The sequence below is a fragment of the Panthera pardus genome, unplaced genomic scaffold (genome assembly GCF_024362965.1).
Source record: "Panthera pardus isolate Hobbes unplaced genomic scaffold, ASM2436296v1 HiC_scaffold_2, whole genome shotgun sequence".
Taxonomy (NCBI): domain Eukaryota; kingdom Metazoa; phylum Chordata; class Mammalia; order Carnivora; family Felidae; genus Panthera; species Panthera pardus.
In genome coordinates, this window is record NW_026526765.1 from 124855354 (window position 1) to 124864939 (window position 9586).

The 9586-nt window shown below is 42.1% G+C and overlaps 1 pseudogene; it reads right to left on the minus strand.

Annotated features, from left to right (window-relative positions):
- Positions 1 to 2083: 2083 nt before the first annotated feature.
- LOC109252094 (60S ribosomal protein L9-like) lies at positions 2084 to 2648 on the minus strand (annotated as a pseudogene).
- Between the last annotated feature and the right edge of the window lie 6938 nt (positions 2649 to 9586).

Sequence of the window (9586 nt, forward strand, 5' to 3'; positions counted from 1 at the left end):
TGAAACCACAGCTGAATCATGGTTGCTACCCAGACACCTGGTTCTCACATCCTAAGAACAGCTCCTACACCAAATCTCAAAGCTCAAAGTTAATAAGAGGCATCCCCAGCATAATGTATTATTAATGACTGTTGTTTATTAAGTGCTTCCCTTGTGCCATGCTTAGTGCTGGCAACTTTATGATGTTCTCTCTTATAACCCTCAGAAGTAAGTACTGTTGTCATCTCCATTTTATATATAAGAAACCAGGTGCTCAAAAAATTTCATAACTTGCCTAGGGCCATGTGGCTGTTAGGTGACTGAGCCAGTAAATTTTAATTTCAGTCTGCTGGAGTCTAAAACCCGTGTTCTTGGCCACATTGTATTTCCCCCAGATCAGCCACCTGCAACAAATATTTTACCTCGTAGGGCAAGAACACATCTCTCCAGTTTCTCTACTTTTCTGCCTTTGGAAATGAGGTTTGGGATGTTCCAGAAGCAGGTGTGAGTTTACCCACAGCTCTGACAGGGCTATGCAGGTCCGGACACAGCTCTAATTGTATCAGCTGTGATTTAACATACAATATTATCATAACTCAGGGAAGTTATTAGCAGTGCAAAGGATAGAAAAGATTAAGAAGATTGCTTCTAAGAATAAATACATTCTTGCCTAGGAAATGTATTTTCTGTAATAATTTTGGGGCTCCAATTTCCATGCACTTTATTGAAAGGAACCTGCTACATATTGTAGAGAGAGTTTGGATTAGCTCAAGTTCCCTTGGGAAAGGAACAGGGAGGTGTATACTGAAATGTTATGGTGAGTTTCCTGTAATTCTCTTATACAGAACTAGGGGGCTAGACAGAGGGTTTGAACTTCAAAAAAAGAAAAGTAGGCTGTAGGTGGTTGTAGGTTTTTCAGAGGGTTTGTGGTTCAGATAGTAATTCCTTTTGGGGGCTGATGTTTCTTCTTATGGGCAGTTTGGGTGGGTGGTCAGACCACAGAGACTGTGCTTGGGATTACGAAACAAGGTATTTTCAGAAGAAGCCCTAGTACAGCACCTGGATTAAATCATGGGGAATGTTGTGACATCCCCAGGTTATGTCAAGGGACAGTGTTGTGACACCTCTAGATGATGTCATGGTTGGTGCTGTGAGACCCCTAGATGTGCAGTGCACTGTGAACATTATGGAAAGTTGTGGCAACTGAAGTTAGAGAAATCATTTATGGGGGACTTAGCATTTTAGACTTGGTGTAGATCCCTCTATGTGTGTCATCCCATGGTAACATCTGCCTCATGCAGTGGTCCTCAGGGTCTTGGCTGAGGCTGGAGGGGACTCTGAGCATATTAGGAAAGCTATGACATTGTCTAGCCTTCTAGGAGTTGCCTATAAGCCTCTTTAATGCAAGGAAGATGGTCAGAATTGTCATGAGGCAAAAATGAGCTTATGTAGTCTTATTAAGTCAAATGTCAACAAGTTTAGTAAAGTGGGGGTTTGTGAAGAGAGGCATGATCTTTTGGTCTCTGTTCAGATTCTCTTCTTTCTTGTGCTGGATCTGTGCTCTACTGGTCATGCATGTTCCAAGGTGAGTCTGGCCAGCTCATTAACTTTATTGGGTAACATGATGCAGGATATGTGTGTGTGTGCACATGCATTTAGAAAGCACTAGGTGGGAATCAAGGCTCTTGAAATTCTCTGAGGCTGCCCTACTGCCTCTACATGGCATAGGTACCCCACAAAAAGGAGAACTCTGTCTTAATTGTGAGCTATTCACCTTAATAACTTCCTGTCACATTTCATACCCCAGACGTTGCTCTCCACTCTCCAGGTCCATCCCTACCTTTTTTTGTAACTTGGACTTGAGTTTGGTTCCTCTAGTCAATGTCTTAATTGAGTTCTCCGTATGAATGAGTTTCCTTAGTTCATTGGAATTTGTTAGCTCCTTTTTAAAAGGCTGTTCATTTGCTTGAATTTTATTTATTTTTATTTTTAATTCCCCATCCCCAAATCAATACACAGCTTTTATTACATCTTTAAAATAGCACAGATAACTCTGAAAAGTTGCCTAGCATCTTGCTTTTTCTGAAACTGGGCAACTTAGATCTTATTCATCAGCCTGCTGAAGTGTTCTTCTTTCAGAAACTTACATACCATCCAAAATTTTTCTGATATCCTTGTTTTTAACCATTATGGCTTGCTAAGTCAAAGCAGCTAAGTTTGATACAAGTTCACTGTCATTTTATTCAAGAACTAACTCATCTTTCTGGTCTTGAGATACCGAACACGCAATGCCTGGCCTCATATGAACCCTGAGGATGTATTTTTCACTCAAGAAATTTCAGATTTCATCAAGAGAACATTCTCCTGAATAATGACATTGCTGGGGAAGTGAGCATACACAGACCTCATCTTCTACAGGAAGTCCTTGTAATGCCCTTGATCCTGTGTTGTACATGACTACAGAGAGTGAGAACAATAGCCAGTTCCTTTCTGTTTCCTCACTGTTTGTCCACTTAATGCCTTTTCTTTTTCTTTTCAAGGAGGCTGAGTTTTACTTTGACATGACTGAAGGTTCCTCTGGGGCCCTTCACAATTACAGTGTGTCCCTTCAGAGTGATGTTGACATGTTCTGGAATGTTGACATTTTGATTGCTGAGAATGGCCTTCATTCTTGCAGTAGATGCAGCAAAGAGTATTTTTAAAGTTTTCATTGAAGTATAATTGACATAATATTAAATTAGTTTTAGGTGTACAACACAGTGATTCAACAATTACACATTCTGCAAAATGCTTGCCATGGTAAGTGTATTACAGTATTATTGACTATATGACTATATTCCCTGTGCTGCACTTTTTTTGAAGAAAGATGATATGACATACCATTAATACTGCATAGTGACGGCTTAATGCTCATGGTGTGTTCTAACAGGGGTTTTATGGAGACAATGTCTCACTCCATGCAATAACTCTACAGGTGGCTGCTGTAGTCACTCAGCCGGCCAGTGGTCCAGGTCCATGTCTGAACACGGACAGAAAGAACTGGCTGGAGGAGCCTTGGGAACAAGAGGGAAGAAAGAGGGATGTGGGAAGGAGTAAAACTCCATTCTATGGGACATCTGTGAGATCACTGGAGAGAATACTATTGTGTAGGAGACGTTGGACTCTGTGTATGTATCACAGGTTAATTAGGAGAACAGATTAATCTGATTTGGTATCAAAATAGCTGTGGGAAAAACAACCTTAATAGCAGGTTGCAGATGAAAGAAAATGAAATGGCAAAGAAATGAGGAGCATTTAAAAGAAGACAATCACCAGGGCGCCTGGGTGGCGCAGTCGGTTAAGCGTCCGACTTCAGCTCAGGTCACGATCTCAAAGTCTGTGAGTTCGAGCCCCACGTCGGGCTCTGGGCTGATGGCTCAGAGCCTGGAGCCTGCTTCCCATTCTGTGTCTCCCTCTCTCTCTGCCCCTCCCCCGTTCATGCTCTGTCTCTCTCTGTCTCAAAAATAAATAAACGTTAAAAAAAAAATAAAAAATAAAAAAAAAGAAGACAATCAGGCTGGAAGGAATGGAGAGAGGAGGCTAGAACAGAGCATTTAAAAACTAAAGAGGTGGGCATGGGATAGTATATGCAATTCTGATGAGCAGGAGGGGAAGAGAGTCTAGTCTCACATTTCCTCAACCTCAGTGTTTGCCATGTTCAAGTCCCCAGACTTGCTAGGAGACAGGAAAAGGGGGTTGGTAAGCAACTTTCTTGGGGGAGTCAAGTGGCCAGGCTGTGCTCTTTCTCTGCTCAGTCTCAGCTCTGCTATTACCTGTGGTTTTGCCCTCTTCTCATTCCTTGCAGTGAGATACCTGTTCCTTCCATTACTCTCAGGAATTTCATCACCACCCCTTAATGGTTGGGTTTCTCCACCCAAGTCTCTAGCACGCATGCATCTCCTGCATTCTCTAGATGCTCCCTGTCCCTCCTGCACAATCTCAACTGACACATCTGAGTAGACTCTCTCCTCTCCCCATGCTTCCCTGACATGCTTCTCTTTCAATCTTCTCCATCCACCCAATCACCTGAGATAGAAAAGTGAGACTCTTTTTTATTCTTTCTCCAGTGAGTCATTGCCTTCTGTTGACTCTACTTTCTATATATATCTCAGATCAACTTGGTATTTATCTTCACCTTCCTGCCACTGTCTTGGTTGCCACTTACCTGTACAACTTCAGTACCCCAATGGTTATTCTGTTACATTCTCTCTATCTACCAATCTATTGCCCACACCGCAGCCTGAGTGCTCCTTTCAGAGCAAACCTAATAATGTTACTCTCTTTCCTAAAAACTCTCAGTGCTCTTTTGTTGTTCCGGGTATCTACTATTGCATAGAAACGGCACTCCAAAACTTAATGACTTAAAACAACAACGATTTTATTATATCTTATAAATTGTCAGTCAAAAATTCAGGCGGGACTCAGCTGAGGGATTGATTCTTCTATTCCACAGGGCATCATCAAATGTCAGTTAGTGGTATTCAGCTGGTAGTGTGTTGGTCTAAAGTCCAAGATGGCTTTACTCACATATAAGTCACTTTGGTTGGAAGGGCCAGAAGGCTTCACTTAGCTGGAGCTATCAGGTGGAGCACCTATACGTAGCCCTTCCATTACAGTGGTCTTAGGATAACTGATGTTCTTATATGGTGGCTTAAGGCTCCAAGGGTGAGAGTTCCAGTGAACAAGGTAGAAGCTGCATATTATTTCATGGCTTAGCCTTAGCCTCAGAAATCATATGGCATCATTTTCATGGTACTATATTGGCAGTTTCAAGCCTGCCAACTTTCAAGGATAGAGGACGAAGACACTACTTTTTAATGGGAGGAGTACAGCATGTCTTCAGAGGACATCTTCTGTAGCATGGCATATATGACCCTTCATGGGCTTGAAACTGATGGCCTCCTCTCTGTGCATCATTTCCTAACTCACAGCATTTTATGCTCCAAGTCTCTAGCCATCCTTAGCAACTTATAACTCTTTGAGTAGTCTGGGCTTTCTCGCATTGTTAGATTCTTCCCTGTTTAGAATGGCCTTCTTACACCTTCCACATCTGACAAACTGTTATTTACCTCCAAGTGTTACGTGCTGTTTCCTGCAGGAGGCCTTCTGTGAACCTGTTAGTCTAGGTTAGGTGACCCTCCACGTGGCCAAATAATACTCATCACACAGTACTGTAACTGGTTGTTTAACAGCCTATATCTCTCACTAAACTGAGTCATTAGAGCTCAAGACTATGTCCTGTTCATCTTTTTATCTTCAGGATCTAAGGACAAAAGTCCATGACATATTAATTGCTCAACAAATGTTTATTGAATCCATTACTCTCTTCGGGCCTCAGTTTCCCCATTTGTAAATTGGGACAATTGATTAACATCAGGGATCGCAAATAGGTTTATCCAATGTGCTGTTGTCTCACTCACTTGCTTCCTTAGCATAGAGATGAAAAGGATTCTGAAGCTACAACTGGGATCACTAGGAAAGATGGCAATCCATTAGTGATGTCTGCAATGGGCACAGTATAGGAAAGTGGCAGCTTGGATGCACTGCCTTTGACATACCTAGATTAGATCACCTCCAGGGCTTCTCCAACTTTAAAGGACTATCCACAGTGCTGTGTATGTCTTATTTAATTAGAATCCCAGAATGTAAGAGCTACAAGTTTCCTATGGGATCACTCAGTCAAATATTCTCATTGCATAGATGAGAAAACCAAGTCTCAGAGGAAAAGTTCTTCGCTTGAAGTCAGAACCTGAGTCTAGGGTCAGATCTAATATAATGAATTAATTTGCACTCATGTAATAATGCAGGAATAGAATGCAGTATATAAGATAGTAGATGCTAACTTCAAATCAGTGTTAATTTCCTCCCTTGTCTTCTCTGACATTTCAAGCAACACGGCAATAGAACAACCTGAGTTTGAATCCTGGCCATACTTACTCGCTGTGTGTCTTTGAGGAAATTACTTGACTTTTCTGAACTTCAGGTTCCCCTTCTGTCATGTGGTTAACAGTAATATCTATCAAATAAATCAAATAATACAGAGAGAACACTTTTCAGTTGTTTCTAGAACATAGTGAGGACTCAAATATTAACTGCTAATTGTAGTAGTATTAGTATTATGACCACCTCTACTATCGTCACAAAGCTTTTACCTGGCTCACTCCTTGGAGCTAGCACAGAGACCCGGGTCATGTGGAGTGCAAGATACGGGGTGCAGGTTATCTGAATTCTCAGGGGTGACTTGAGATTTTGTAAGAAAAAATTTGAAGAGTCCCATTTTCCCCAAACCAGAAGGCTTTGAAAGTGAACTCAGTGACAAATTGCGGCTTGTACCAGAGAAATATCTCTAGACCGCTATTGGAGCAGCGACATTTTCAATCAGGATTTCTGTAAGAGAGAAAAGGAAAGCTCATCTAACAGGCCAGATGCTTTATCAGATCTAAACAGTTTTGTCTTTTGGGGAAGAAATGCGAAAAGTCAATAGCAAGACTTCAGACTATGTATCTCTACCTGTATATAATTTTTTTAACCTATTAAGACAAGAGTCATCTGGGGTTTGGGAGTTTTTCCCTAAAGAGTGAATAGTAATGAATTAAGGTAAGCTGATTATGAAATGTAAGAATAAATAATTTGGGGCAAAATCAATAGAAGGTGATTATTGCAGAGGCCAGCACTATGGTGAGGACTCAGGGAGTGGCAGGATGGTTAGGTGTTGATCTGATTTCTGGAGGACTAACGCATGAAGATCTCCAGGCAACAATGACAAATGTTCTTCTAATCATCTCCATATTAAATTTATTATCAAGGAGAGAGGCATTTCTCTCTTTTCAATTTGATAGGAATGTGATTAACATAGATATGAAAAAAGTTAAAGGAAACAGAATTTGATTTGAACTTCAGAGTCTCTTTCAGAGTGAAAATTAAGATGTATTTGTAAGGTTTCCATTGGTAAGTTTCGAGGGACTCTAAATTGTGATTGAACCCATTCCATCTTGTATTTTTCCTCCCTCCCCTTCCCCTTTTCCTGGGGGCCTAAGTCTGCTGAGAAGGGAGCAAAAGGAGGAAAGAGATAAACCAGCAGAGTGCAAGGGGACAGGGAGGAAGACTGTTTTGCCAATATTGCAGTGTTAAGGATTTCAGGCCCATGTTGATACAAAATGAACCCCTTGGTTGGCAGTGAAACTTTTATCAGCATGAGAGTGGGACTCTTTGAATTTGAGACAAGAGAATTGGACACAATCGGGGAAGAGGATCTCTAGAAAAATTACAAAGCTGGTGGTCAACAGTTGGCTTTAGCGCTGATGTGTAAAAGGTCACAATTCTGCTGGCAGTCATCCAGGTGGGGGACAACTCTGAATCTTCTACTTCCTTCAGGCCCATTCCTTCACCTTCTAACTAAAACGTTTAAGATTCAAAGACTAAGAGGGGCGCCTGTGTGGCTCAATCAGTTGAGAGAGATCTCGCTCTCCCTTTCTCTCCTCTCTCTCTCCCTCTGGCTGTCAGAGCCAAAGCACAGCCTGATTAGGATCCTCTGTCCACCCCCCCCCCATCTCTGCACCTCTCTTGCTCCCATTCTCTCTCTCTCTATCTCTTAAAAATAAATAAGACAAACAAACAAAAAGATGCAAATACTGAGAACTTGGAAAGCCCTCTATGGGCCTCTGCACCTGGAACTATTTTTTCTTTCCTAAGATTGTTACCTTGAATTTAATAGTTTTGTGGAATAGTGAAGACAAAAAGGGGGAGAAAAATTGGGGACTCCTCTGGCATTGAGAGTGAAGGCACCTATAGTTTTCTGTCTTACATCTTGAAAACAGGCTGTGCTTTGTAGCTCTCACCCCAGTGTTTTAGATTTATTTTTTTTTATATCAGAGATGCTTTCTTTGAGTACGCTTACAAATGTATCTCCTTCTTTAGGGAAGGGCCTTCTTTGAACATGCTCTACCTTTAGTAAGCAATGTAATAAACAGATCCTCAGTTTATCCAGAAACATTAGAAAACAGTGTAATTAAAGGGATATGTTTAATTGGGAAATTGACCCAAAGCCCAATTTAGCATCATCATCTAGACCCACAGGGCCAGGCTACCAACAGTGGCAGTCTGGCCGCTTCAGGATTTGGGGACTGAGCTTGCTTGATTAAGATGTTTCCCAGGAAATGGAATTAAGCCTAATGATTTCCTATGGAAGGGACTGCTAATTGGGGAGGCAATGCTGCTTAATTGGGACACCTGCAGGTAATTAAAGGCTCCTTCCCAGTGGCCTTCTCTGTAGTTGTGACTCTGGGAAGTTAAGGCAATGTGGAGAATACAGGTGTTCTCAGTCCTGTGCTGTGTCTTTCCCTTGACCCTCTGTCCAAGGTCACACAACTAGGTCACTTTTCTACTCCTTGGCAAATAGTGCTTCAAGTAAGGTCTTCCAGGGACCTCAGGAGCTTGGGCAAGTTTTGGTATCTGGAGCTAAACTGCTGCCAGGGAATTTCCTGAGCTCCTTGGAAATGGGAGAAGGCTCTGAGGTAACAAACACAGTAGTGCCCAGAGGATTCTCAGACCCCAGAGACCTCTGTATCATGTAACTCTGGTTGAATGGGACTTAAGGTTGAAGATGTCAGCTTTTCCATGTGATCAGGGTGCCCTGGTAGAAAATATTCTGGATTGGGAGTTGGGTAAATTGATGTCTACTTACTAGCCTACTGCCAACTGGTATTGTGACTCTTACTTCTTTAGATCTCAGTTTGCTCAACTGTAAACTGGGAATGACTCTACTTAATTCTGGACAAAGTAAAGATCCTTTCATTCTACATGTTGGGGAGGAAACTGGAGAAGGATGAAAGGATGAAATTTTAATCTATGTTCCAAGGAACTCATTCTAGTGGAATGGAACAAAACTTGTCATTTGGTGTTACAGGTCCTACTGGACAACGGAAGAGGGCATCAGTTATCAGAGAAGATCAGAGAAGTCTTCAGAAGGAGGTAACATTTAAGTGAGCATTTTGAGAGAAGTTTTATGAATGGATAAGGCAGAGGAAGAAAGCATTCCAGGCAGGGAGAACAGCACATGCAAAAGCACAGGTGTGCAAACCTTGTGGCACATCCTGGGAGTGTCGCTGGTTGTGTATTTCTGTTGAGTGGGAAGGATGCATGTTGTTGGGGAAGAGAAGAGTGGGATGGGACGGGATGGGGGAAGTGAGACAGTGGAAGTCATGGAAGATGGATCATGAAAGGCCATGCACATTATTTTAGGGAGCATGTTTGGACTTCCTTCCTTCCTTCCTTCCTTCCTTCCTTCCTTCCTTCCAAGTTTATTTATTTTGAGAGAGGAGAGAGAGAGAGAGAGAGAGAGAGAGAGAGAGAGAGAACACAAGCAGGAGAGGGCAGGGAGAAGGAGAGAGAGAATCCCAAGCAGGCTCCATGCTGTCCGCACAGAGCCTGATGTAGGGCTTGTGACCTGAGCTGAAATCAAGAGTCAGATGCTTAACCGACTGAGCCACCCAGGCACCCCAGACTTTCTTTAATAGGCAGTGGCTGGTCGTTGAAGAGTATTCATTGTGGGAGAGACTGACACACAATT